This window comes from Dromiciops gliroides, chromosome 1 (assembly GCF_019393635.1).
Source record: "Dromiciops gliroides isolate mDroGli1 chromosome 1, mDroGli1.pri, whole genome shotgun sequence".
In the NCBI taxonomy this organism is placed as follows: Eukaryota; Metazoa; Chordata; class Mammalia; order Microbiotheria; family Microbiotheriidae; genus Dromiciops; species Dromiciops gliroides.
In genome coordinates, this window is record NC_057861.1 from 575,497,400 (window position 1) to 575,519,137 (window position 21,738).

Here is a 21,738-nt window from a genome sequence, read left to right on the forward strand (position 1 = left end):
GACACTTAACACTTACTAGCTGTGTGACCGTGGGCAAGTCACTTAACCCCAGTTGCCTCACTAAAAAAAAAAAAAGAAAGAAAAGAAAATAGAGTAAATATCATGGGAAGGGAATAGGATGGAGGGAAATAGTTATGATTTATTATTATTATTTTTTTTTTTGGTGAGGCAATTGGGGTTAAGTGACTTGCCCAGGGTCACACAGCTAGTAAGTGTCAAGTGCCTGAGGTTGGGTTTGAACTCAGGTCCTCCTGACTCCAGGGCTGGTGCTCTATCCACTGTGCCACCTAGCTGCCCCTATGATGATTTATTATAATGGCAAAACATAGGGTACCTATTTTGCTGGGCTATTATGAAGAAAATTCTTTGTCAAGTTTAAGGTACTAAATACAGGTTACGATGAACAGGATACTATCAGAAAAACCTGGAAAGACCTACATGAATTAAAGCGCAGTGAAATGTACTGTATACAAAATAACAGCAATAGTGTAAAATGATCTGCTGAGAAGCATGTTGTTATTTTCAGCAAGGCAATGATCCAATATAACCCTGAAGGACTTATGAAAATTGCAACCCATCTACAGAGAAAGAACTGATAGTATCTGAAAACAGATGGAAACACATTTAAAAAAATTTTTTTGACAATTCCTTAATCTGAAGTTTTGTTTTTTAACTGTTTTCTCTCACAACCTAGCTAATGAGGGAGTGTTTTCCATGACTACTCATGTATAACTTATTTTGAATTGCTTGAGTTCTTGTGGGTGGGGGGATGGGAATGGAGGAAGAGAAGTTGGAACACAAAGTTTTAAAAAATTGATGTCAAAATTTGTTTTTACATATATTTTGGAAAATAAAATTCTGTTCAATTAAAAATATATATTTTTCCCCCCAATTGCATGTTAAATTTTTTTAACATTTTAAAAAAGTTTCTAGTTCCAAATTCCATCCCTTTCTCCTTTCCTGAGAGAGTAAGCCATCAGATATAGATTATACATATGCAATTATGTAAAACATTTCCATATTACTCATTTTGTACAAGAAGAGCAAAATGAAAGAAAAATGAAAGAAACTGTAAAAATAATATGCTTCATCATTAGTCTTTTAGGATTCGTCTTGGATCATTGTATTGCTGGAAAGTTGCTATTATCTCTATTTTACTGATGAAGAAACTGAGACAAATAGCAGATAAGTTACTTGTTCAGGGTCACAGCTAGTAAGTATTTGAGGCATTATTTGAAATCAAGTCTTCCTAAATCTAGGTCCAATGCTCCATCCACTGCGCCACCTACCTTTATATGTGTATATAAATATATCCACACATATAAATACACCTACATATTCATCTATATATGAATAGAGAAGAGGGGCATCTTGGTGGTACAGTGGATAGAGAGTTGGATGTAGAGTTAAGAAGACTGGAGTTCAAATCCTACCTCAAACACTGTGTTACCCTGGAAAAATTACCTAATTTCTGTTTGCCTCAGTTTCCTTACCTGCAAAATGGAAACAATAATAGCACCTACCTTGCAGGGCTGTTGTGAGGATCAAATGAGATAATAATTGTAAGGCACTTGTCATAGTACCTCATATGTAGTGAATTCTATATAAATGTTAGTTATTACTATCATAATAGAAAGGACATTGATACTATAGTCAGAGTGCATGGGTTTAAATTCTCATTTGTAAAATGAGGAAGTCGAACTAGATCATCTCTAAGGTACCTTGCATTTGCATCTCTAAATGTTGTCCTTGAATACTTTAGTGGAACTGTGGTCTCATAGTTGAGGTACTCTCTGCAGTGGAGAAGACTTCAGTCCATTGATGCCCTCTCATCTTGTCCATGTCCTCCAGAAATGCTACAGGTTTTCCTCTAGATCTTTGATGCTATGTGGGTACTGTTGCATCCCACAGACTAAGCATCTGTTATTCCATATTCTCACCTTCCTCCAAACCTTGAATGGGAAATTCTGATGTGAGTGGATAAGGCATTATTGGCACATGTTGTTGCTATTTAATCTTGTTAAAAGTTTTCTTGGTAAAGATACTGGAGTGGTTTGCCATTTCCTTTTCCAGCTCATTTTACAGATGAGAAAACTAAGGCATACAGGGTTAAGTAACTTGCCCAGGGTCACACAGCTAGTAGGTGTCTGAAACTGGATTTGAACTCAGGAAGATGAGTCTTCCTGACTCCAGGGCTGCCACTCTATCCACCATGCCACCTAGCTCCTTTGTTAGCACATATTAATTCATTGGTTATTCTCCCTTTATAATAATTCATCCATAGATGATATGGTATATATTACCATTGTGATTTTAATTTGCTTCTTATTCATGATAGATCGGCTATTTCTGACTCTATGAAATCCCCTTTAGTAGAAATCTTATTCTTTAGTAGCATAACTCACCTATACTGATTAATATAATATATAATAATATTATGATAATATATACCAAATAATATAATTAATACAATATAATCAACAATAAGAACATAGATCTCCAAAGCCATCACTTCCAACTTTCCCATTTTGAAGATGAGGAAACTAAGGCCCAAGAAAGTTGTGTCTTGCCAAAGTAATAAGTGTCAGAGGCAGGATATTTACATCTGTTATTCTGAAACTGATTTTCTAATTTTGGATTATCTCAGCTTCTGTTTCTTTCCTTTCTTTTTTTCTTTTTTTTTTTTGGCAGAGCAATGAGGTTTAAGTGACTTGCCCAGGGTCACACAGCTAGTAAATGTTGTGTGTCTGAGGGTGGATTTGAACTCAGGTCCTCCTGAATCCAGGGCCAGTGCTTTATCCACTGCAACACCTAGCTGCCCCCTTCTGTTTCTTTTCTTTCTGGTTTTCTACTTGATAGTTTCAGTCCTCTAAGCCCCTTTTGCTGGGTGATCAATGTTCTATACCCATATGTGTGTCTCTGTCCTGAGTCCTCTTCTCTCTTCTTCTACACGCTCATCTTAAAGCAGACTTCAAGATCTACATAGCTATCCTTCCCTATTCTGTCTACTATGTGGCACAGTGGATAGAGCACCAGGCTTGGAGTCAGGAAGACTAATCTTCCTAAGTTCAAACCCAGACTCAGACACATACTAGCTGTATGACTTGTCATACAGTCACTTAACCCTGTTTGCCTCAGTTTTCTCATGGGTAAAATGAGCTGGTAATGGCAAGCCAATCCAGGATCTTTTTCAAGAAAACCCCAAATGAGGTCATGAGGAGTCAGACATAACTGAATAACAACAATGTCCCACCTATTAGACAGTTTCCTCTGAATATCACATAGGTATCTTGAATTCATCATGTCCAAAACAGAACTCAGTTTCTTTTCCCCCAGATTCCCTATTTGTGTAGAGGTTACCACCATCCTTCTAGTCACCCAAATTCACAGCCTTGAGGTCGTCCTCAGCTCCTTACTCTTCCTCATGATGCAGTCAGTTACCAGGTATTGCCACTTCTACCTCCAAAACATCTTTCATATACATTCCCTTCTCTCCACTCACACAGCCACCATCCCAGTTGAGGTCCCCATCATCACCTTAAAGTGCTATCATAACCTCCTAATTGGTGTCCTTGTCTCAACTGTCTCTTCTTTTCCAATCCATTCTCCATTCAGCTACCAAAGTAATATTCCTAAAACACAAATCTGATCACATCATTCCCCATCTCAAAGAGCTCTAAATGGCTCACTGTTGCCTCTAGGACAAAATACAGATTTTTCTGCTTGACATTTAAAGCCCTTCACCATCTGGCCATGGTAGCCCACTTTTCCAACTCCATTATACATAACCTCACTGTGTGCACTCTGTGCCCATTTTGTGCCCAACCAAACTGGCATACTCACTGTTCCTCATTCATGACACTCCACCTCCCACTGCTGTTCCCTTGCACAGACTGCCTCCCCATGCCTCCTTATCCCTCTTTTAAAGCTCACCTTGAGTGTTCCCTCTTAGATGAGGCCTTTCCTGATCCTACCTCCTGGCCCCAGGTGCTATTCCCTGCCCCTACTCCTTCTGAAATAACCTTATATTTACTTAATATTATGTATTATAGTTATATTGTATTATAATAGTAATTGTAACATATTTTACATTTGCTCATTATGTACATATTACTTTCCCCAATCAAACATAGAGCTCCCTGGGGGTACACTGATTCATCTTTGCACCCCCTGCACTCAGCGTGGTGCCAGGCACATAGCAGGCTCTTGCTAAATCCTTGTTGATAAATTCCTTGATTTGGTTGAATAATGCCTACACCAAGTGGTAATGAACTCAAATAGAAATGGTTGGCCATTAAACCCTACATAAAGATCCCTGTGGGTTGCATAATGACTTAGAAAACCTTGTATTAACATTTTATCTGTTTTATTATACTTTTAGTTACTTTATTAAATATTTTACAATTATATTTTAATCTTGTTAGGAGGCTATGTGTGACTACATGATTGACACCTCTGATCCACACCCTGGAACAAAGCACCGTTGTTACTCCTTAGCTTTTCTGGGAAAGGTCTGGTCATAGCTATAACTAGGAAGTTTTTTGTGTACTTAGGGCAACTATCACAAACTAGATATAAACCATACCTTCATTTGAGGAGGGTGGGACACACAGGACACTGGTGTGATGAGGCAACTACTAGGGAAGCCACTATATACAATGTGGGGGAGTGATCCTGGTGCTTCAGATAATGAGCTCAACATAGCTTCCTGTTTTAATTAATCATTCTGGATAGCCATCTCAACCAATCAAACACTGAAAAAAGCATTTATTAAATGCCTCTTCTGCTTCAGGCACTGTACTAGGTGCTAGGGATAGAAAAACAAAGTGAAATAGTTCCTGCCCTCAAGGAGCTTACCTTCTATTGGGGAAGTCGATAAATTTGTAAATAATACAATGCAAAATAAATACAAGACAAATTATGGTGGGTTATGGGGAATCACGAAAAACTTCTTTTGTAAAGTGACCCTTGAGCAGGGCTTTGAAAGAAACAAGGCAGAGGTGAGGAAGGAGTGAATTCTAAGTACTGGGAAACAGCCAGGGACAATGTTTCTAGGTTACTAAAGGAGTACAAGTGCTGTGAGTGCCCACTAAATTTGGGATCCTGGAGACAAAGTCTCAGTTTTGCCACCCTGCTTCCCCTAGTTACAGCTGAAGTCTGATGAAGGAAGAGTTAAATTTGTTGGATAACATGAGGTTTGGGTAATATACAAAATTTTATTCATCCTTCTGAGGCCTAATGAAAGCCTATTGTGAACAACAGGGTTTGTCAATGAGGCAGATCAGATTCTGATTTGATGGGCAACCAATCAATGAAACAGACACACCTGCAACAGTAGGAAATGGAGGATGAAGATACAATTGATGTATGTCAGCAGCAGACAGGAGGTGTTTACTAAAAAGACAACCTGCAATTCTACTCCAGAACTGTGCTCCCAAGGAAAACAAATATATTCACAATTAGAAAACCAAGATTTGGTTCATCCACAACCTGACTACAGCAGTATAGTTTTCTCTCTTCTTTTATTCCCTTCCCCCATTCCTTTATTGTACATAAAGTGGAAAGGCATAATGCATATTTTAAAAAACTAAATGGCCAATGGTATGTTTTTATCAACATCACATGGAGATGGGGAGGGGAAAAAACAAACTGGTTCTGTGAAAATATCCCTTTTCTACATTAGTGGCATGCTCATTCAACTTTTATCTTTATATTCCAGTAAGTTATTTTGCTCTCAGTATTTAACACCACCAAAAAAAAAAAAAAGCACAAAAAAATCCTTGTATACCTTGTTTGATTGGATGATTTCAATGTTTTTCTTTTACCATTGTAAAACCAAGGATGATTTTATAACTTTTTGTATGTAGCTGTTACATGTGGGGCAATCTCTGTCTCTCAGTAGGGATAAATTGCTATATAGAAATTGATCCTAGATAATTTTCCCTTCAAGTCAAATATCTCGTTGTTTAAAATAAAAAAATTATATTTAGTTCATTTACTCATCTCTCATTTTGCTAAATCTCTGTGTATCCTGGGTTTTGTGCCCTCTGCTGACCTGGAAATTTATATTCAGTAGCGTTTTTTAGGACGTTTGTATAACTAATGAAAAGCAGTGATCCCTAAACTGATCTGTGCAGTTTCCCACAGGTAGCCTCTTTTAGGCTTGGAATGTTTCAATTTATCACTATGAATTTCTGCCCTTGAGAACAATTTAGTTGAATGTGCGCTAATTTCCTTTATCCTCTATAACTGGATGAATCAGACATTAGTCTCTTTTGTTAGCTGTTCCTTCATGCTCCCTTAGTAATGCCTTAGGTTCCAACCTTGCTCCCCAGGTTCCTTGTTCACCAAAGCTGATTGGGACCAATAGGGCTTTGATTTGTATTAAGTTAAGAGAGACTCAGAACTAGAAGTGTCAATGATAGTTCTTTTTTACACCGTAGGCTGAGTTGCACCTGCTAACATCGGTGGGTCTTATTGCCCCTGCTTCTGATGAACTGAACACTGTGGTGCAGGAGAGTTTAGGGCTGAAAAGCAAGAGAGACTTGGATTTGAATTTGCCTCTGATGCTTACAAGCTGCCTGATCCGAGGTAAGTGATAAAAGCCTCTGTATTAATGTCAGCTCCTCTAATTTCCTGCTCTGCTGCCTCACTGTAATATTGAGATGACCCTGGCTTCTCAAAGAGCTATCTTAGTGAACCTCAGAGTCCCATCTCCAGAGTTTGGCCACAGTCACTCTAGAAACCAGAACAGCCACTCCAGCAGATAGATGGTATCATGGAGAGAACACTGGACTAGGAATCAGGAAGACTTGAGTTCATGTCCGGCCTCAGACAAAACTGCTACCTATTGTTGTTGTAGTTCAGCCATTTCAGCTGTGTCCAACTGTGCATGACCCCATTTGGAATTGTCTTGGCAAAGATACTGGAGTGGTTTGCCCTTTCCTTCTCCAGCTCATTTTACAGATGAGGACAGAGCAAATCACAAACTCTGCCTACTTTGGTTCCATCATCCATAAAACCGGTATGACTATAGCACCTACCTCTCTGCTTCTTAGGAAGATCAAGTGAAGTAATATATGTAAAGCCTTTTATAACATTTAAAGCTCTACATAAATGTGAGCTATCATTATTATACTGATATTCTACTCTACTATACTAAGATATGATAGAATACTATGGACTATGCTATGCTATACTAGGATATTATAGAATACTATCTACTATACTATACTATAATACTATAGAATACTATGTGCCATACTATACTAGAATATAACTATATTCTACTATATACTATACTAATACAATATTAAGGGACAGAAAGGTAGCAATCCGTGCAGTCTAGGTAGCACTCTCATGAAGGAATGAAGTATCCAATAGAATGGAAATGGTTTGATTTTTTTTTCTTTATGTCCCCATCAGTTAGCATAGTACTTAGCACACAGTAGCACTTAAATGTTTTCTAATATGAATTGTTGAATGAGCAATAGATGGTGCAGTGGATAGAGTGCTGAGCCTGGAGTCAGGGAGACTCATCTCCCTGAGTTCACATCTGGCCTCAGACATTTACTAGCTATGTGGCCTTGAACAAGTGGCTTAACCCTGCTTTCCTCAGTTTCCTCATCTGTAAAATAAGATGGAGAAGGAAATGACAAACTGCTCCACTATCTGCCAAGAAAACACCTAATGGGATCACAAAGAGTTGGACATAACTGAAGAGACTGAAAAACACCAAAGGTTTTTTCAGAAAAGAAAAATATTCTAAGGCTCTTCTATATAATTAATAATCATATCCCTGGATTTAGAGTTAGAATATGGCTCTGCCTTTCTCCCCATGGAACCGTAGGAATAAGAATCTTAGATTTAAAGCTGGAAGGGACTCTAGGGGTCCAACCCTCTTCCTTTCTTAGAGAAAGTAAGTGATTTATCCATCACAGAGAAAATGAGTGGCAGAATGTGGAGAAATCACTTCAGCTCTTTGGGCCTCATGTACCTCTTATGTAAAAAGAGAATGCTAGGCTAGATGATATTTATGGACCATTACAACTCTTAAGTCTAAGTCTATAAGTCTATGAACTGTTCCTTAGATATACACATTTGCCTTGGGCATCAGAACATGCAGTGCAGGGGAAGAAAAACGTAATTTAAAGTGACTTCAATGCTATCTTAATTTGTATTTCTATTATTGTTACAGAATTTTATTATCTTTTTGTCTAATTATTAACAATATGTATTCCTCCTTCAAAATGTGCCTGTTCAGATCCTTAAATTCCACACTATAGTAAGTCAACAATTAGTTGACTACAAAACAACTATTAGTCAGTCAACAAGCATTTATTAAGTGCCTATTGTGTGCTAGGCACTAAGCACTGGGGATACAAAGAAAGGCAAAAATCCACGGTTCCTGCTATCAAAGAACTCACAGTCTAATTGTGGAGGCAACAGCTAAGGAAAAGGTAATGGCAGAGGATGAGATGGATAGATAGTATCATGGAACCAATCAATATGAACTTGGAAAGACTTAGAAAAGTTATGGAGGATAGAAAGGCCTGGTATGCTTTTGGTCCACAGGTTCCACAGAGTACTGAAATATACAAAATGTAGGAAAATTGGGGGGTTAGTCTCAGAGAAAAAGCCCTCAGATTAAGAAGGACTGGGAGAGTTTTCTTGGAGAATATGGGACTTTATGTGATATTTGAAGGAAGACAGAAATGAAGAGAGAGTTTCTAGAATGGAGGAGAAACAGTGAAAATCCTCAGAGATAGGAGATGGAATGTTGTGTTCAAGGAACAGCAAGGAGGCTGGTCACTGGATTGCAAGATACTTGGAGAGGAGAAGGGCTTTAAAGGCCAAACAGGATTTTATATTTTATTCTGGAGGTGATAGGAAACCAATGGAATTTATTGAATGGGGAGTGATGTGGTCAGACCTCCATTTTAGGAAGAGCAGTTAGTCAATGGAATGGAAGTTGGATTGAAATAGGGAGAGACTGAGGCAAGAAAACCAACCAGCATGCTACTGTAATAGTCCAGGCTTGAAGAGATAAGAACCTATGTGTTAAGGGCTAAAATTCTAGCTAGCCTGTCTAAAATATCTAATGAGTGTTCGCCAATAAATTATAAGCTTTAGCAAGAGTTAGACTTTTAAGGATTTATTAAGGAGAATAAGAATTTGGTGAAGAGAAAGGGAAAGGCCTAGATTTATCTATCTATTAAAGGAAGAGAGCATTCCTAGCTCTGCTCTCCGCCAGAGTCCACATGAAAGAGAGCGAATCAGAGCACCAGGCTCCCCCTTCTTCCTCCCACAAGCAAATGTCACTTCCTGACGCCAAAGAAAAGACGCATGGTCTTGCCCTCAGAGACCTTCACCTCATGGCGGAGCTTTTCTACAGTAAGTCTCCAGCAGGTGGTGTCATTCCAACCGTTACAGTCCCTGCTTTGTTTCTTTAAGAAATGGGGCGTTTCCTTGATGAAACAGTCAAAAATAACAGAATATAATAACCTATGCTAACTAACAATATGTTAATAACAATATAGAAAAGGGAGAGAGGAAAGTTTTGTCCAGAGGGGTGTTTTTTGTCCTCATGAACCGGTGCTTTGATATTATTCTTGCAAAGGGAGGGCCTCTGCAGAAAGTACATGTTACAGATGGTGTATATTATAACAGAAAGAGAAAAGAAAAACAACAACAAAACAAAACTGTTCATTTAAAGTCTCTGAAAGTCTTTTCTCAGATGTCCTCTAGGTGTAAACGTGGAATGGAAGTCTTTTCAGGGGTTGATGTGTGGATGCTGGTAATAAGCCAGGAATCTTTCCTACAAAATTGAGCTTAACACAACTTTAAAATAGCTTTGTCAATAATCAAATTGAACAATGAAAGTTCTCAAAAACATGTCTAAGGGAATTCAGAATCTTAGTTGTTACACATGAAACATATAATAAAACAAAAATTGAAACATTCTTTAAAATTAATATTACTATAGTCCCCCCTTGTGGAAGGTCAATTGAGAAGACAATTGCTATGATATAAATTTTTAAAAATAATTTTTATCTTTGTTTCATCACTTTTTGCATCATCTGCTTAATTATCCTCATGCCATTATGAGAAATTTAAAAATCTAATATAATTGGTAACAGATGTCAAGGCCAAATTCAACACTGTATTTATCATGACACCTGAGATAATTATGGCGGTTACCATAAAAGAACTGAGAAATGATGGGATATGAACATTCCCACACTTGAGCAATATATACTGCCCATGCAGTATGCCAGGCTTAAAATAAGTGGATTGAATATATGTCCATGCCACTGAACATATTGGAGGAAACTGAGTCAGACTTAATCAGATGCATGGGATTGAGATGTCCATGGCATCAGGAGGGGGCATAGAAGCCAGGTGTAGAATGAGATGGGGGGAAATCAAAACTTCCAGCCATCTGTACAATATTGTGGGGAAAAAGAGAAAAAAAGAAAAATTAAACCAAGAGAATCCAACCTCAACATTTGTCAAAAGCCATACCTTGACTTCATGCATGTCTCCCCTCATATTACAGTTCAGTGTCTGCTCTTGCATGTATTCCTCTTGTGATTAGATGGCATCTTGGCCAACTGGCATCTGATAACTCAGAATAAAGGCAATTAATGTCTTAAATGATAAGTTCCCATAATCCAAGTCTCATATGGATTTAAAAATTGAGGATAATAAATGACCGCAAAAAATTTGAATACATCTTGACTCAGAATATAATATATAATTATGCAACAATTTCAAATAATACCTTTTTTTTTTTACTAAGTATACAATTACTTTTTTGTTTGTTTGTTTTGTTTTGTTTTGCGGGGCAATGGGGGTTAAGTGACTTGCCCAGGGTCACACACTAGTAAGTGTCAAGTGTCTGAGGCCAGATTTGAACTCAGGTACTCCTGAATCCAGGGCCGGTGCTTTATCCACTGTGCCACCTAGCTGCCCCTACAATTACTTTTATTTTTTTTATTTATTTTTTTTTTACAATTACTTTTAAATACAAGTTAAAGCACAACACAATCTCAAAGAAAACCTTTTTTTTGAAAAAAGAAAACTTTTACAAATGTTCCCCTTTTTTAATTTTTTTTTTGGAATAGGCTTATCAAAAATAATACTTCTAGAATCAATTTACACTTGCCATGGCAAACAATTTTCCAGGGAAATGCTTTATAGAATTTGATCAAATAATTAGTTGAGAGAAAAAAATAACAAAAACAAACAACTCAGAATATGGGAGCACAATACTCCCAGAATTAACATTGTATTATGAAATCAAAACCATCTTTCAATGTTTCAAAATTAGATAGATGAATGAATAGAAGAAAATACACATGAAAGAATAAAAGACAATGAAATTCAAACTAGGGAAATCTAAATGAATATGAACTTAACATTAATAAGAGTATTACAAAATATAAACTTGATCACATGACTATAAAAAGCTTTTACAAATATTCTCTTTCTGGAGTCAGGAGTTTCTGAGTTCAAATCCAGCCTCAGACACTTAACACTTACTAGCTGTATGACCCTGAGCAAGTCACTTAACCCCAATTGCCTCACTAAAAAAAAATTTAATTTAATTAAAAAAAAAAAAAAGCTAAGTATAAAACACAATCTCAAAAGCATGAAAATCTATGAAAATAAAGCCATACCATTCAAAATGTAGCTGTAATAGCATAGAAATCCTATGTAACCTCTGAACTGGTACTGTTAGTCTGAGTGAATTTAGAACACTTTTGATTCCGATATCTACATTTCTGTAAAATATGTAGAAGCGAAGTCTTGAACTATGATGATGATTGTCATTTTTATTCAGCTTAAGTTTTTCTTCTTTAACCCCTCTGTATTGTCTGTCAGTCCTTTCACCATACAAATGCTTTATAAGGTTACTAATTAAAGACAAAAGCAGATTAGCAAAATTATGAACAAAACGAGCATATCTGGAATTTAAAGGGCGTTCTAAGGTTGAGTCAGAAGCACAGCCAGGCTGTGGAAGGGCTGAGCCTGAAGCTGCAAGCTGCACATGCACATTAGATCTCTGGACTTCCCTGGCAGGGGAATCAAGGGGCTTGGCCAAGGGAGGGGTAGAGGGCGGGGTCTGGAGAGGAGGGGAGGGACCAGGGCAATTTGAATCAGACTTGATTTTGAACTCAGGCCTGGTTTCCCCTTCCCCCACTGCTAGGGGATTAAAAGCTTCTAGAGAGAGCGGCTAGGTGGTGCAGTGGATAAAGTACCGGCCCTGGATTCAGGAGTACCTGAGTTCAAATCCGGCCTCAGACACTTGACACTTACTAGCTGTGTGACCCTGGGCAAGTCACTTAACCCCCATTGCCCCGCAAAAAAAAAAAAAAAAAAAAAAAAGCTTCTAGAGTTGGGTCATCACCTCCAGGCATGCAAAATTAGAGCAACAATTAGTGTTAGAACTTGGAAAAGTTGCAGTAATCAAAAGTTTCTCTGAAAAAGCATGGTTGGGAGAGAGAGGAATATTTATATTCCCTTGTGTGAGCACCTTGCTGACTCTTCAAACAAAAATAAAAATAAAAATAGAAAATCCACAAAAACAAAGCATTAATATTATCTTATCTCCCATTTGTCTGGTTAAACAGACTAAAATCAAAAATAGGGTAATTAGGGAGTTTAAAAGGTCCATTTGAAAATTTAAAGGGAAAAAACAGCCAGTACTTAGCAGTTTAAAGGGACAGGGTAGGGGAAATTTCTTACCCAACTGGAAGATCAGAAGACTGAGGTTCAGCTTTCCTCTTCATGGTCAGCCATCTGTTAAGGGCTAAAATTCTAGCCAGTCTGTCTAAAATATCTAATGAGTGTTTGCCAATAAATTATAAGCTTTAGCAAGAGTTAGACTTTTAAGCATTTATTAAGGAGAATAAGAATTTGGTGAAGAGAAAGGCAAAGGCCTAGATTCATGTATTTATTAAAGGGAGAGATATTCCCAGCCCCACTCTCCGCCAGAGTCCACATGAAAGAGAGAGAGTCAGAGTGCCAGGCTCCCCCTTCTTCCTCCCACAAGCAAATGTCACTTCCTGACGCCAAAGAAAAGACACATGGTCTTGCCCTCAGAGACCTTCACCTCATGGCGGAGCTTTTCTACAGTAAGTCTCCAGCAGGTGGCATCATTCCAATCGTTAACATATGCCAGTGTGGTAGCAGTGTCAGAGAAGAAAAGAGGGAATATATGAGATGCTATGAAGATAAAAGTGACAGGACTTGAGAAATGACTGGATGTGGGAGTGAGAATGAGAGTTTCACCAAGGTTATGAGCCAGGGTAAAGTTAGGGAAAGAGGAAACTTTGTAGGAAACATTATGAATTCAATTTTGGGCATGCTGAGTTTAAGATATCTATGGACATCTAGTTCAAGATGTCTAATAAGCAGTTGGAAATATGATACTGAAGGTCAGCAGGCAAGGGCAGAAAAAGTATATTCAGAATCATTGACATAGAAATGATTATTGAAATTCTGATAGATCTATATAAATTCCTTATAAAATCTAGATGCCAGAACTTCATCTAATGTACTTACTCCAAATATTTCTCCATTTCTTTCATTTTTTTTTTGCTTTAAAGATACTGCTTTTCCATCATATTTTTCCTGTTTTAAAAATCAGATCCATTTTGTCCCCATTATTTTTTTATCTGATGAAAAATATTCCTCCCTTCCACAATTACAAGAAATGAATGATTCCTTTTTGTTATAACATTTTCTACTTCTCTTTCTTCCTCTTCACTCCCCTCCCCCTTCCTGTCTTCCCTTTCTTCTTCTTCTTCTTCTTCTTCTTCTTCTTCTTCTTCTTCTTCTTCTTTTAAAATTAAACATTTTAGACTTGAATTATTAGAACTTACTGCTATGGAGTATGTATCTAAACCCATTTTCCACTGTACAGCTATCCATTTTTTCCTAACAGTATTTACTTAAATTTTATTCCATTCTCATATCTTTTAACTCTGTCTTTAAAATCATAGGGTCACGGATCTAGAGCAGGAAAGGACCTTGGGGGTCATTTATTCCATCCCTCTCATTTTACAGATGAGGACACTTAGGTCCAGAGGTTAAATAATGTGTAAGTAAGTAAATGGCACACTGAGGATTTGAACTCAAGTTTGAATGCCTCTGTCAATACCTGCTATTTCAAACATAATCTATGATATGTTTGAGAAGTATTATGTTGAGATCTGGGTGCCATATTTTAGGAAGGACACTGATAATTTAGAAAGCATCCAGAGGAAGGTATCTGGGAGATAATATTATAGATTATTGGGTGAAGGACATGGAAACATTTAGCCTGGAGTAGTAAAATCTTGAGGGAAAATAGCTTAAAGTATTTTAAGGGCTGTCATATGAGAAGGGGTTTATTTTATATTGCTTGGCTCCAGAAGGCAGAATTAGAACCAAGAAGTGAAAGTTGCAAAGAAGCAAATTGTGATTTGACAATATGAAAAAAATTACCCAACAGTTTGACCTATTCAAAAGTGAAATGGGCTGCCTTGGGAGGTAATGAGATTCCCTTCGCTAGAGTTATTCAAGCTGAGGATGGCAAGATTGTTAGGTATGGATTAGGTTGGAATAGATGGTTTCTGAGGTTCCTTAAAATTCTGAAATTCTGTGAGAATAACTGTTCATATCTTGGCTGTTGCTGCTTTTTGGTTCTGTTTGTATCTTGATTTCATTCTTTCTGAAGGTTTTTGAGTACAGACTCAATTTAGTAAGTTCCTCTTTCCTTTTAATGTAGATATGTTATACTCTAATTTTGATTCTAAATATTTTTCTAAATATTATTTTAACAGCATATCATAAGTTTTGATATGTACCTGAATTTCCTTTATAAACATTTATATAATCTCTTCTGTTTTTCATTTTTCTTTCATCCAAGAATTACTTAATAAATCTTTTTTAGTTCAGAATAGATATTCAATATTTGCACCTAACTTTCTTGAAAAATTATCCATAAATATATTATACAAAAGTCCAGCTTTCCTAATTGCTTGCTTGGTATATTATCAGTATTTCTGTATGTTCTTAGTGTACTTTTTAAAAATTATATTATTTACTTTTTTCCAGTGAACTTTCTTCATTTACTTAATAAAACTAGTTGATTTCATACCCTATTTAGTTGTACAATTTCATGTTTATTTAGCTTTTATATTTTTTGGAATTTTTATATTGTCTCTGTAATGTGTCATCTAATAATTCTTTCAAGATTGTGACCATTAGCTGTATACATTTCTCTACATAATTATTTGGTACATATGTCTATATGCAGTGAAAATTTATATGCTCTCATTTTTACTCAAAACTTAACTCAAAAAAAACCAACCCTCTGGAGTCCCCCTTTAAGAAAGAGGAAGTTTTCTTTGGTATTACAGCTTCTTCCCCTGAATTATTTTCTTTCCCCTTTTGTTTATCTGCAGCAACTTCTGAAATACTTAGTAATTTCACTAATAGAGTGAGATAACATGTACAGTACTTTGTAAGTCTTAAAATAGTATATTAATGCTATTATTATTACATTGAAGGTTCTCACATTTATATAGTAACCGGTTTAACTTGTTTTTTTTTTAAGTTAATTATTTTAAATTCTTATTATTTTAACTTAAACACCTGACTGATTTTCAAAGCCATCTAATTATGTCTTTTAGTGAATTCCTAAAAAGCCATATAATTTGTAAATATTTAACTCTTGCCTTCTAATCTGGATAGATTATTCTGAGTGTGTGACTATAATTTTGTATATCATCTTCCAATTTCCCTAATGTCATATCTGTTTTAATCTTGTAGTTTTCCAGGATTATTTTCTTTGACACTGTAGTATTGAAGTTTAATGCTAAACTGTCTAGAAGAGTTGAAAAAAACTTTGAAGGAAGGTATAGAGAGCTGCAGGTGCTGCTTTAAATTTGTTTTAAAGAATGTATTACAGTACTTACATGGAAAGGTCTATTCTTATTTCAATCCAGGAGCATGAACATCTGCATGAAGACAAGATCTCTTAAGATTAAAATTTCTTAGGGCTACTCTGTTTACAAATTTCAACTTACAAATGATAATTCACGATGTTACAAATAGATTATTATTGCTTTGGTTAAAAAAAAAACAACAGAGCTGAGGAAGTATGAAGATTCTGATGTCACATAAGAGTGCCAAGTAGAAAGCACAACTGAAGAAAAGATTCAGAAAATTTAAGGTACCTCTAGACAGAAACATCACTAAATAGGAAATAATTCTTTTTCGGGACATTCTAAGTTTCCCAGTATGTAGTAATAGGTGGTTTAATCACAGAATAGTATTGATAACATTTGTTTAAATATTTTCCAAAGTGAATCAAGAATAAGATACATATCTAAATGTCATTGTTCTGATCAGGTTTTTAAACCAAAGAGGCTAGCAAATTCAGGAAAGGCACTTGTTTTTACTCATGCCACAGAAGGATATTTAATGGAAGCCAAAATCATAAGCATTAGCCATACAACAAACAAAGCAAATATGTATGTCTCTTGAGAGTATGTGGAAGGTTTTTTTTTCTACCTGTAATAAGTCTCCTATTGGTTGATTTTATTGATATAGAAAGATGTAAAGGGAGTGTGGCATATGGCGAAGAGCACTAAACTTCAGGTCAGAGAATTGGCCGACTCTGCTATTTATTATTTGTGTGATTTTGTGCTCATCACTTTTCCTACCTTCACAATACATGGCATATAGTAAATGCTTAATAAATGCTTGTTAACAGACTAATGACTAACTGATCTAACTGAACCTTACCTTCCTCATCTGTAAAATACATCATTTTAACTAAATGATCTCTAAGGCCCCTTCTGGCTCTAAGTCCTGTAATTTCAGGTTTTCAATCCTATTTTCTATATTGGTCATATTTTATTCAGCCATGATGCCTACTTCGAATACGTGCATGAATCAAAATCATTCTTCATGCTTTACTATTTCCTGCTGGGTCCTTTTATTTCCTATCAAAAGTATAATCATCTATTGATGATAGGATGAATTATCATTGTGAATAGAGATCCATAAACAGACAAGTCCTTAAGAAATCTTAATCTTAAGCAGTCTTGTTTTCATGCAGATGTCCCTAATACTGAATAAAAATAAACAGAAAATAATATTTATGTGTAGACCTTTCCCTGTAACAGTTAATACCACAAAGAGATAGGGACTAGATCAGTGATTTCATTGGTATATGGACCTTCCAAATGAGGAAACTCCCTCTACCAGTGCAGGTTGGTACCTGTTTATAGGCTTGGAGAGTTAAAATGGTGCACAGAGAGATTAAAAGATTTACCCAGAGTCAGATAGCCATTTTCTTTCAGAGGCAGGACTAAAACCCACATCTTTGAAGTCAGTTTTCGAGACACTATGCCATGCTGTCTCATTGTAATATATGCTTTATTTTTTTTTCAGAAGCTTCCTCTGTACCTTATTTCCGAGATTGTCTTGGCCAGGGAGATAGTAGAAAAGTTTCACCATCAAAATAATTTTATTTTTAAGAATAAAAAGAAATGCTGAAATTCATTCACTGACTCCACATTGCTAAATCACTATTTGAAAACTGTGCATTAGAGATACCTTTGTGGTATTATATTTAAACATCTGACAGGTAGCTGATGGAAGTAGACTAAAGTCTGATGGTTCTATCTTCAGTGATGGAGCTATTATCATGTTTTTTATCATTATATGTACAGTATAATTTTTATATTAAGCCACCAGGAATCACTATTAGTCATTTGCCTGAGCTTCTTCAACAATAAGGACCAGGCACTAGCAAAACATGTTCATTTTGATAATTATATACTCTATCCAATATTAGAGAATGATCCTTTGAGAGTTGACTAGTGCTGCCCCTTAGTTCCACCCCTTTTGTGGCTGGCAGTTCTTGGCACCTTAATCTAGAGGTGTGCCCAAGAGGATTTATCTAGGGAGTCTCTTGACTTAGCCCCCACCCACTGGGAAAACACTTCCTCTTCCCTTTATGCTACTTTTCCATTCAATCACACTAGCATTACACAATGGAATTGATCCTGTATGCTGGTAATCTTATGGGTTTTTATTTGTTACAAAAGAAATCATTAAAACTACCACACCAGCTCAGTTTCTGTACCCTTCTTAGATGCAGCTGGCCCTTAACCAGTCAGTTGGCATGCCTCAAAGATCACAATTGCAGCCAATCAGCAAACATTTATAATGCACTTACTACATGCCAGGGTCTGTGATAAGTGCTGAGAATATAAAGAAAGGCAAAAAAAAATTATATATATATATATATGCGTGTGTGTATATATATATATATATATATACACACACACACACAAAATATGTGTTTGTGTGTGTGTGTGTGTGTGTGTGTGTGTGTATGTGTGTGTATAGAGAGAGTTTCTCCCTCGAGGCACATCAGCATGGAGGAGACAGCTTACAAACAACTATGGACATATGTGATCTATACAGAGTACCTGGAGAGGGGACAGGCTACAGACCAGGAGAGACTGTCTTGAAGGAAGCTAGAGAAGGGGGAGGAGATGAGGAGGGAGAGCATTCCAGGCAGTGAAGAAGCAGGAGTGGTGATAAGGAATCTATAATGTGTAATGTTAAGGGCTAAAATTCTAGCTAAACTGTCTAAAATATCTAATGAGTGGTCGCCAATAAATTATAAGCTTTAGCAAGAGTTAGACTTTTAAGCATTTATTAAGGAGAATAAGAATTTGGTAAAGAGAGAGAGAAAGGCCTAGATTCCTATCTATTAAAGGGAGAGCACATTTCTAGCTCCGCTCTCCACCAGAGTCCAGAGGAAAGAGAGCCAGACTGAGTGCCAGTCTCTTCCTTCCTCCTCCCACTAGCCCGCGGACTCCTGGTCTTGCCCTCAAAGACCTTCGCTTCATGGGCGGAACTCTTCTACAGTAAGTCTCCAGCAGGTGGCGTCATTCCAATCGTTACAGTTAGGAACAGTAAGAAGGCAGCTGTTGTTGGATCATAAAGTTTGTACTTAAAGGATAAGAAGGCTACAAAGGTAGGAAAGGCAGAAAGGACTATGAATGACAAACGGAACATTTTATATTTCAGTCCGGAGGTGATGGGCAGTCACTGGAGTTTATTGGGCAGGAGATGGCACAGTCAGACCTACACATAGTAGGCCGTCGATAAATGCTTGATTCCATAAACCATCACAATTCCCTGCTTTGAATTGTCACTTAAGTCACTGTTGAGCTTTATAAGCTCCTTGAGCTCAGAAACTCTTTCTTGTCTTGCATATTGTTGTTGTTGAGTAGTTTCAGTCATGTATGACTCTTTGTGACCCCATTTGGAGTTTTCTTGGCAAAGATCTTTTTACAGATGAGGAAACTGAGGCAAAGAGGGTGAAGTGACTTACATTGGGTCACCCAGCTAGTAAATGTCTGAAGCAGATTTGAATTCAGGTCCTCCTGACTCCAGGGCAGGCACTCTCCACATTTAGTAAATGCTTGTTGGATTGGATTGAGTTGAATAGGCCTGTAGCCCACATCAAATTGTTAAGGACCCAACCTTTCAAAGAAAAGTAGAGGTGGTTTTGTTTGTAAAGGGGTGGGAGGTAGAATGGAGTACCCTTGAGAGGCCTTTATCTTTCTAGGTCTATTAGGTTTGCAAATACTGTTACTATTTAAATAATTCCCCTATTTACCTTTGATTAAGATTATTCCATTTTTGGACAGTGACTTCATGGCTCCTGATTGAATTGGTTCTTATATATAAGTGCTTCACCTTTTTAAGTAAATTTCTTATTGATTAACATCATTTGTAGTTGTCATTTTAAACAGTCATTAGTGGCTTTGAAATTCAGGAAGGAGTTTCTGTGTGGGATTCAACAGTTACACTGATTTCTGGATGCCCACAATTTTCTTTGAACTACACTGTTATTTATAGAGAAAAAATTGTTAGATTTTGCACATTCATCTCTCCCATTTAGATTTGTAAAGCTCTCACATAGACAATAATAGTCACTTGCATTTATGTATCCCTTATTACAGTTTACAGCACACACTTTCTCACAACAAACCAGTAAAGTAACTTGGGCAGGCAATAGTTTGTCCTGAAGATGATGTAACTAAGGTCAAAGGTCAAGTAATTTGTCTAAGGTCAGCCAGCTGGTAGGTGTTAGAGTCAGAACTTGAACCCAAATTTTCTGATTCTAAATCTAGTACTCACTCTTCCTATGATACCACAGTCAAAGTCAAATGTGTTCATTTTCCCATGATCTTCAAATTTCTATTTTTAAAAGGAGTTAGATATCTTGATTTTATACATATAGGACTCATCAAGAAAGAAAAAGCTAAATAAAGTTCTGTCTTTTGGATCATGGTGTCAATCCTTCTGGGCGACTTAATTCATTCCATTTTGCAATGCCTGCCCTTGAGCCAAGCAGTTGCTTAATCAAATCAGCACCACTATTGCTATCAGAAAAAGCCTGTTAATTGATTTATCCTTTGGCTTCATTTATCTTTCCTTTGACTTCCTAGACCAAAACACCCTTCCCCTGGATAATATCCCCCAATAAGTGTTGTCTTCTCTTGCCAGAATGTAACTTCTTAAGGACAGAGACTGTCTTGCTTTTTAATATTTGTGACCCTACTGCTTGGCACATAATAAGTGGTTAATAAAGGCTTTTCATTTATTCCTTCCAACACATTGAATCAGATAAGGAAAAAAAAGAATGATTCACCATCTTGAGTTATGAACACTTTTTCAGAGTCCTATATGAACAAAAGGCTGATTGCCTGCCAACTCCCCCATTACCTCCCATCACTAACCCCCTAAGACTCAACCATTCAACTAATAAAGACAAGGTGATGTAGTGAAAAAAGCATTGGATTTTTGAATCAGAGGCTTGAATGCTAATTCTGCAGCCTGTGTTACTTTGCACAAGACACTTCTTTATACTGTCCCCCATTTTCCTCATCTGTAAAATGCAGGATTTGGACTAAATGGATCAGATGAGGTTGTTTTCAATGCAATATCTATGAGTTCCAGAATCATTGAGCAGCCAAACTGTTCTGATTTGGCATCATCACATACTAGATGATTCATGAGACCTGTTGACCTATACAGTCCCCTATGCGGAAGCCTCTTTCAGGCTTGAAATGTTCTCACAATTATTTTCTGCTCTTGGAAACATTTTAGATGAATGTGGGCTTACTTTCTTTGTTCTTTATAGCTTTGAATGACAGATAACCTCCCTCAAAAATGTCTCCTCATGACAATTTATATTAAGACCTAATTTAGCCATTCTTCTTCTCCAACATCTTTCTTTCTGTAAAATTAAACACATATGTTCTACCTTAGTGGAAGTTGGATGGGAAAGTACCTGATTACAGATCTGAAGAAGGGAATTTTATGGTCAGCTAATCATCAGGAATGTATTAAGTATCTACTGTGAAATTCAATTCAATAAACATTTATTGAGCACATTTATTAGGCACTGACAAAATCAGAACAGTCCCTACCTTCAAGGAAATTATAGTTATCCTTTCCAAATTTCAGGGAGGGGTTGGGGTGTGATGCTCCCTTGATCTGGAAAACCTGAATAAAATTTTTTGACCCTCCCTTTGTACTAGAAAAGAAGTCTGAATTGTTTTCTTTTTAATTTATGGAGTATTTACAGTACCTTATTATAAAATTTGGGGTTAAGTATTTGGTCATAGGCTCTGTGCCATCTGCTGGCCT

The 21,738-nt window shown here is 36.7% G+C and overlaps 1 protein-coding gene across 7 annotated transcripts in view; it reads left to right on the top strand.

Moving 5' to 3' along the window:
- Positions 1-21,738, top strand: part of APBA1 (amyloid beta precursor protein binding family A member 1) — a 284,105-nt gene that overhangs the window by 125,363 nt on the left and 137,004 nt on the right. For 5 of the 7 annotated variants that reach the window (XM_043976132.1, XM_043976130.1, XM_043976126.1 and 2 more), the window contains one exon: positions 6,444-6,591. The exons of the other annotated variants lie outside the window; for them this stretch is intronic. The gene's annotated coding sequence lies outside the window, so the exon portion shown is untranslated. The remainder of the gene's footprint in view (positions 1-6,443; positions 6,592-21,738) is intronic. 7 annotated transcript variants of the gene reach the window in all.